We start from the raw sequence: 7,554 nt of genomic DNA on the forward strand, positions 1-7,554 counted from the left end.
AGTTACGCCCTGGGTACAAAGACTAGACATTGAGGTATTTGCCCTAGGACTAATCACAAAACGAAAACAGAGCCCATCAAAGCATCAAACCAGGCCTCTATACTTCCAAGGTGATCAGTCAGTAATTTAACTGGCAGATAGAACAAAATTAAATACTGTTCACAGGAAAATAACAGAACCTATAATGTTATCTTCTACAATGTTCAATATAAAATTTAAAAATTACTAGACATAGTAAGAAACCAGGAAAATGTGACCAAACAGTAAATGACCTGAGATGTCCAAGATGTTACAAAGACTTTAATGCAGCTATAATATAATATTCATTTAAGGGCTAAAGAATAAGATAATTATAGTAAGCAGACAGATGGAGAATTACAGCAAAGAAATGGAAACTGCAAAAAATGAGCCAAATGGACATTTTAGAACTGAAAATTATAATGTTTAAAACTCACCAGATAGTCTTAAGAGCAGTATAAAGGGTCAGAAAACCTGAATACATCCATACCAACTATCCAAAGTGAAGAATAGGGAGGAAAACAGTTTTTTAAGTATGTGAAAAGAACTTCAGGGTCCTGTGGGAAAATGCCAAACAGTGTAACATATGTGGAATAGGTTTCTCAGGAGAAGAGGAGAGAAAAATATGAAAGAGAAAAAACAATTGAAAAAATAATAGATGAAAAATTCCCAAATTTGATGGAAAACATCAAATTACAGATCCAAGTAGATTAGCAAACCCCATACAGAGTATGAGGAAACCACATCTAGACACAGGTTAGCCAAATTTCCGAAAACCAATGATAAAGAGAAAATCCTGAAAAGTTCTCAGAGGGAAAAGACATCACATAAGGGGACAATGATACAGATAATAACTGACTTTTCAACAGAAACAGTGGAGACAGAGACAGTGGAAATATCACTGAAGTGCTAAATAATAAATTCAATCCATCCAGAATTCTACACCCAGCAAAAATAGCCTTCAAAAATGAAGGTAAAGGTTGACTTGCTAAAGATGGGTTAAAAGAAACTTTACAGGCTGAAAGGAAATAATAACAGATACAAATTCATGTCAATAGAAATATAAAAGGACAAACATAGTTACTGAAGAAATGAGTCACTAGTCACTAGGGATGTAATGTACAACATGATAAATAGAATTAACATTATATATGAAAGTTGTTAAGAGAGTAAATCCTAAGAGTTCTCATAACAAGGGAAAATTGTTTTCTAATTCTTTAAATTGTGTACATTTATGAGATGATAGATGTTCACTAAACTTATTGTGGTAATACTTTCATGATGTATGTAAGTCAAGTCATTATCCCGAACACCTGAAACTTACACAGTGATGCATGCCAATTATATCTCCTTAAAATTTAAAAAAAATCGCTGTTTAAAGCAAAATTTGTAATTTATAAAATTATGTATTTTGGTATTTGTAATACAGTGATATGCATTATGGGCATTAATGGAATTTCACTGTTGCCGTATTTTTAAGTTTTACGTGAAGGGGTAAAACATCCAATTTGAGTAGGCTATGGTAAGTTAAGAGTGCATTTTATAAAACTTGAGAAATCACTTAGTAACACAAAAAGGTAGAGTCAAATGCATGGAGAAATTAAGGTTAATATTTTAAAAATATCATAAATCCAAAATAATGTAGGGAGGGAGAAACAAAGGAAAAAGATAGGACAAGTAGAAAACAAATAATAAAACAATAAACCTAAATTCAACTGTATCAGTATTAAATAAGCTAAGCACTAATTAAAAGATAGATACTGCCAAATAGCATAAAAAGGCAAGATTCGACCATATGCAGTCTTTAAGAGATGCACTTTAAATATAAAGAGATAGCTTAAAAATAAAAAGTTATATCATGCAGACTGTGACTACAAGAAATAAGATGTGGCCGTGTTAACCCAAGACAAATGTGGACTTCACAAAATGAACATTGCTAGAACTTAAAGGCATTTCATACTGATAGAATGACCAATTCAACAGAAAGACACAATAATCAACTATAAAAGCATATGTAATTAATAACAGAACTTCAAAATATATGAAGAAAAATGGACAGAACTAAAAAGAGAAATATCTAGTCATAGTTAGAGACTTTGATATTACTCCCCCAGTACTTGATAGATCTACTAGATGGAAAATCAAGAGCATAGGAGATTTGAACATTACCAACCACCTGACCTATTTGACATTTATAGAATGTCTTTACCTACACCTTCAGAATACATATACTTTTCAAGTTCACATAGAATATTCACCAAGATAAACCATATGCTGGGTCATAAAATAAGTTTAAAATTTCAAAGGATTGAAATTTTACAAAAGTTATTTTCTTACATAGTAGAGTTAAATTAGAAATTAACAATAATAATATATCCTGAAGGCTGCTAAATGACTGTGAGTCAAAGAAGAAAACACAGGGGAAATTAGAAACTACTGAACATACAACATGTTAAAATTTGTGGAATGTAGCTAAAATCAGTGCCGAGAGGGAATAAACCTTAAATGCTTATGTTTTAATAAAGAAAGATATTACATCGATGATGTAAGTTTTTATTTAAAATGGCTATAAAAAAGAATAATTAATAAAAGGAAGGAATGATAAGAGCCGAAATCAATAAGATAGAACACAATGTGTGAAATTACCAAAAATTGCTTTTTTGAAAAGATTAATACAATGTATAAACTCCTAGCAAGGATAATTAAGAAAAAAAGAGAAGCACAAATGATAAATATCAGGAACAAAACAGAAAATGATACTACAGATCCTACAGACATTAAAATGATAATAGAAGAAAATAAGAGAATATTATGCCTTTAGGTCAACAAATAGCATTCAGCAAATACACACTCAGTGAATGAGCTCACAGTTCCTATCTCACACCAAAAGCAGAAATTGAGATGAATTTTATGTTTGAACCTAAAAGCTAAAACTAGGTCGTTTCTAGAAGAAAGCATAGGAGGATATCTTTGAGACCATGAATTGGCAAAGATTTCTGATGAGGAGACCAAAACACTAAACATAAAAGGAAAATTTGTAAATTGGGACTTTATAAAAATTTTGAAACTTCTTTTTATCTAAAGGATCCATTAGTAAAATAAAATGATAAGCCACAGAGCACTAGAAAATATAAGATCCATATTTGAGAAAGGACCTACATACAGAATACATAAAGAAGAGTCCTACAAATCAACAGTTAGAAACCAAACAAGAATTTTTAAATGGACAGACCATTTGAACAGATACTTCAGAAAATAAATGTACAAGAATAAAAGCTCAAACACCACTAGCTGTCAGAAAATTGCAGATTAAAATCATCATGATATTTTGTTTCATACCACATGGTGAGGCTCGCCAATTGGTGAGACTGGAAGTGTAAAAATTTCATACCATGTTAGTGGCAAAACGGTATCACCTATATGGTAATTTCTTATGGTTATATATTTAGCTATGCCATCATTTAGTAATTCTACTTGTAGATACTTGCTCAAATGAAAAAAAATTATGTCCAGAAAAAATTGTGTATGAGAATAGAATTCATGAGATTTGGGATTTACTGGACGTGAATATAAGGGAATCGTCTGAGGTGATATGGTGGTGGTGGTTTAGTCACTCAGCCGTGTCCAACTCTTGCGACCCCATGGGCTATAGCCTGCCAGGCTCCTCTGTCCATGGGATTTTCTAGGCAAGAATACGGAGTGGGTTTCTCCTCCACTGAGGTAATATAAATAATCTCAATTACATTTACCAAGACTCATTGAATTGTATACTTTAGATATCTGAGCTTCATTCTATATGAATTTGACCTCATTTTTTTTAAAGCCAACAACATTGTTAAGATGTCAGATCTACCCAGTTTATCAGTACAACCCTAATGAAAGTTCCAGGAAGCTATTCCATGGATACTGACAAGCTGATACTAAAGTTTATGTGGAGAGGCAAAAGATCCAGAATAGCCAACACAATACTGAAGAAGGGAAGATAAGAGAACACATGTGTCCTGACTTCAAAATTTGCCATAAAGCACAATTATGGGAAGGAAATGGCAACCCACTCCAGTATTCTTTGCTTGGAGAATTCCATGGGCAAAGGAGCCTGGCGGGCTACAGTCCACAGGGCTGCAAAGAGTCAGGCATGACTGAGCGACTATCACTCACTCACAGTTATCAAGACAGTATAGTACTGGCAACAAAATAGTGTAATGGGATACACAGCCCAGAAGTAGACCACATGTGTGTGCTAAGTCACTTCAGATTCTTTGCAACCTTATGGACGGTAGCCCACCAGGCTCCTCTGGCCACAGGATTCTCCAGGCAAGAATACTGGAGTGGGTTGCCATGCCCTCTCCCAGGGGATCTTGCTGAGCCAGGGATTGAACCTGCGTCTCCTGCATTGCAGGCAGATACTTTACCATTGAGCCAGCAGGGAAGCCCAGACCACGTGTATATAGAGTTAAGCGATCTTTCACAAAGGAATAAAAGCAACACAATGGAAAAAAGACAGTCCCTCCAACTAATGATACTAGAACAACTGGACATTGATATGCAAAAACATGAATCTAGACAGAGACTTCACACCCTTTACAAAAATTAACTCGTAACAGATCATAGACCTAAAGGTAAAATGCAAACTAAAAAAATCCTAGAAAATAACATATGAGAAAACTTGGATGACCTTGGGTAAGGTGATGTCTTTTTACATTGAAAGCATGATCTATATAAAAAAAAGTGATATGTTGGACTTCATTAAAGCTAAAAACTTGTGTTCTGTGAAATATAATGTCAAGAGAATAAGAAAATCAGTCACAGAGTGGGAGAAAAGGCTTGGAAAAGAGTTCTGATAAAGGACGGTTATCCTAAATATACAAAGCACTCTTAAAACTCTGTAAGAAAGCAACCTGATTATAAAACAGGCCAAGACCTTAGCAGACACCTCACCGAGGAAGATATATAGGTGCAAATAAGCATATGAAGAGATGCTGCACATCATATAATAGCATGGATGTGCTGTGTGCAGTCATGTCCAACTGTTTGTGACCCCATGGACTGTAGCCCGCCAGGCTCCTCTGTCCACAGGATTCTCCAGGCAAGAATACTAAAGTGGGTTGCCATGCCCTCCTCCAGGGGACCTTCTTGACCCAGGGGTTGAACCCATGTCTCCTGCATTGCAGGTGGATTCTTTACCACTGAGTCACCAGGAGAGCCCACGGAGCAACAGAAACTCTAAACTATTGCTGGTGGGAATGCACAGTGTTACAGCAACTTTGGGAGACGGTCTGGTGGTTTCTTATAGAATTAACCTACTCTTAGCATGCAAATCCAGTATCCAGACTGGATAGATATTTACCCAAAAGAGTTGAAAGCTTATGTCCAAAAAAAAAAAAAAAACCTGCACACAGATGTTTATAGCAGCTTTATTAATAATGGCCAAAAGTTGGAAGCAATCAAGGTGTTTTTCAGTAGATAAATAAACTATGATACATCCATTCAGCACGAAAAATAGGGGCAGGGGGCTATCAAACCAAGAAATGACACAGAGGAAACTTAAATGCATATTACTAAGCAGAAGAAGTCAGTCTGACATGGATACATGTGGTATGATCCTAACTATATGATTTTCAAGAAAAGGGAAAAACTATGGAGAGAGTAAAATGATTAGTGATTGCTAGGGGTTGGAGAAGGGAGATGAATTGGAGCACAGATGATTTGTAGGGTAGTGAAAGTACTCTGTGGGCTTCCCAGGTGTCTCAGTGGTAGAGAATCTGCCTGCCAATGCAGGAGCCGCCAGAAATGTGGGTTCAATCCCTGGTCTGGGAAGATGCCCCTGGTGAATGAAATGGCAATCTCTTCCCGTGTTCTTGCTGGGATAATCCCATGGACAAAGGAACAGGAAAATACTCTGGATGTTACTCTCAATATAATGATGGACATGTCATTTTGCATGTGTCCAAATTCATACAACAGATGACACCAGAGAGAACCCGAATGTAAACCATAGACTTTGGGTGATTATAATGTGTCAGTGTAGGGTGATCCATTGTAACAAACATACTGCTGTGGTGGGGAATACTGATAATGGGGGAGCAGTAAGCGGAGAGGAATATGAGAAATCTCTGTACCTTTCCCTCAATTTTGCTTTGAACTTAAAACTGCTCTATAAAAAGTCTTTTAAAAAAAAGCCAAGAAACCAACCAATCTCATGCTTAACTTCTCCAGGGGATCGTCCCAACACAGGGATCAAACCCAGGTCTTCCTCATTGCAGGCAGATTCTTTACCAGCTGAGTCACCTGGGAAGCCCAAGAATACTGGAGTGGGTAGCCTATCCCTTCTCCAGGGGATCTTCCCAAACCAGGAATTAAACTAGGGTTTCCTGCATTGCAGGTGGATTCTTTACCAGCTGAGCTACCAGGGAAGCCCTTAAAACTGCTCTAAAAAGTCTTTAAAAAGAAAGAAGAAAAAAAAAACAACGAACCAGTCTCATATTTACCACTTTCCCCTCTAAAATAAAGCAATTGCGAAAAATAATGTTAGAAAAATGTTGAAAATATCTTTAAATAGTGGTCCTGAAGCCTTGGCATATTCTCTGTTCATCACTCCTATTTGCTTGTGCTGTGAAAGTTAGACTGGTTCCTAATTCATGTAAAGAGTTTAAAAAAAGCTAATAATTGGTACATGTGTAACTTCTTAGAGGCTTTTAAGGAAAACTTGACAGAGCCTATCAAACTTTGAATAGACTATCTTTGACCCAGAAATCCCTCTTGTAGAAACCTGCCCTGCTAATAATCATACTAAATGCATAAGTATATGTGGGCTATGATTTCACTATAGCATGGTTTGGAATAGGAGCAAATTGGAGACACTTTACATGTTTGTGGGTAGGGGAATGGTTAACTAATTAAGGCACATCTACATTAACAAATATTGTGCAGCTGTTGAAAGTATAAAAGTACATGTCTATGAGATAGTTGCGTGTGAAAGAAGCAGGCTACAGAACAATGTGAACAATATGGTCCCAGTTCTGTAAAAATAACTCCCTGCCTTCTCTCTTAGTTTCTCTCCATTTTTTTTTTTCTGTAAATGCATAGAAAATGCCCTGATGGATACACATCAGACTATTATCCGTGGTTACCACCTGGAGAGAGGTGGGTGGAGAGATGGCAAGTGAGAACTTTCATCTTTTTAAAGTGAGAAAGCACAGAAATTCGGAAAACAGTCAAGGAAGACAAAATGATATTAGGTTAGCCATTAAGCAAAGTCAAGGGCTATAGATAGAATATTCTAAGCCCTACCCTTTGAGCTGTTCTGCAGATACTGAAACCCCCACTAGGGGGAAGACGCTACTACCATGTGCAAAATAGGTAGTGGGAACCTGCGGGGCAGCGCAGGGACCTCAGCTGGTGCTCTGTGAGGACCTAGGGGGTGGGACGAGGGTGGAGGGGTGGGAGGGAGGCTCCAGGAGGAGGGGATGTATGTACACGTATAGCTGATTCTCTCTGTTGTACGACAGAAAGTAACACAACATTGTAAAGCAGTTA

Source organism: Cervus canadensis, chromosome 3, assembly GCF_019320065.1.
Source record: "Cervus canadensis isolate Bull #8, Minnesota chromosome 3, ASM1932006v1, whole genome shotgun sequence".
In the NCBI taxonomy this organism is placed as follows: Eukaryota; Metazoa; Chordata; class Mammalia; order Artiodactyla; family Cervidae; genus Cervus; species Cervus canadensis.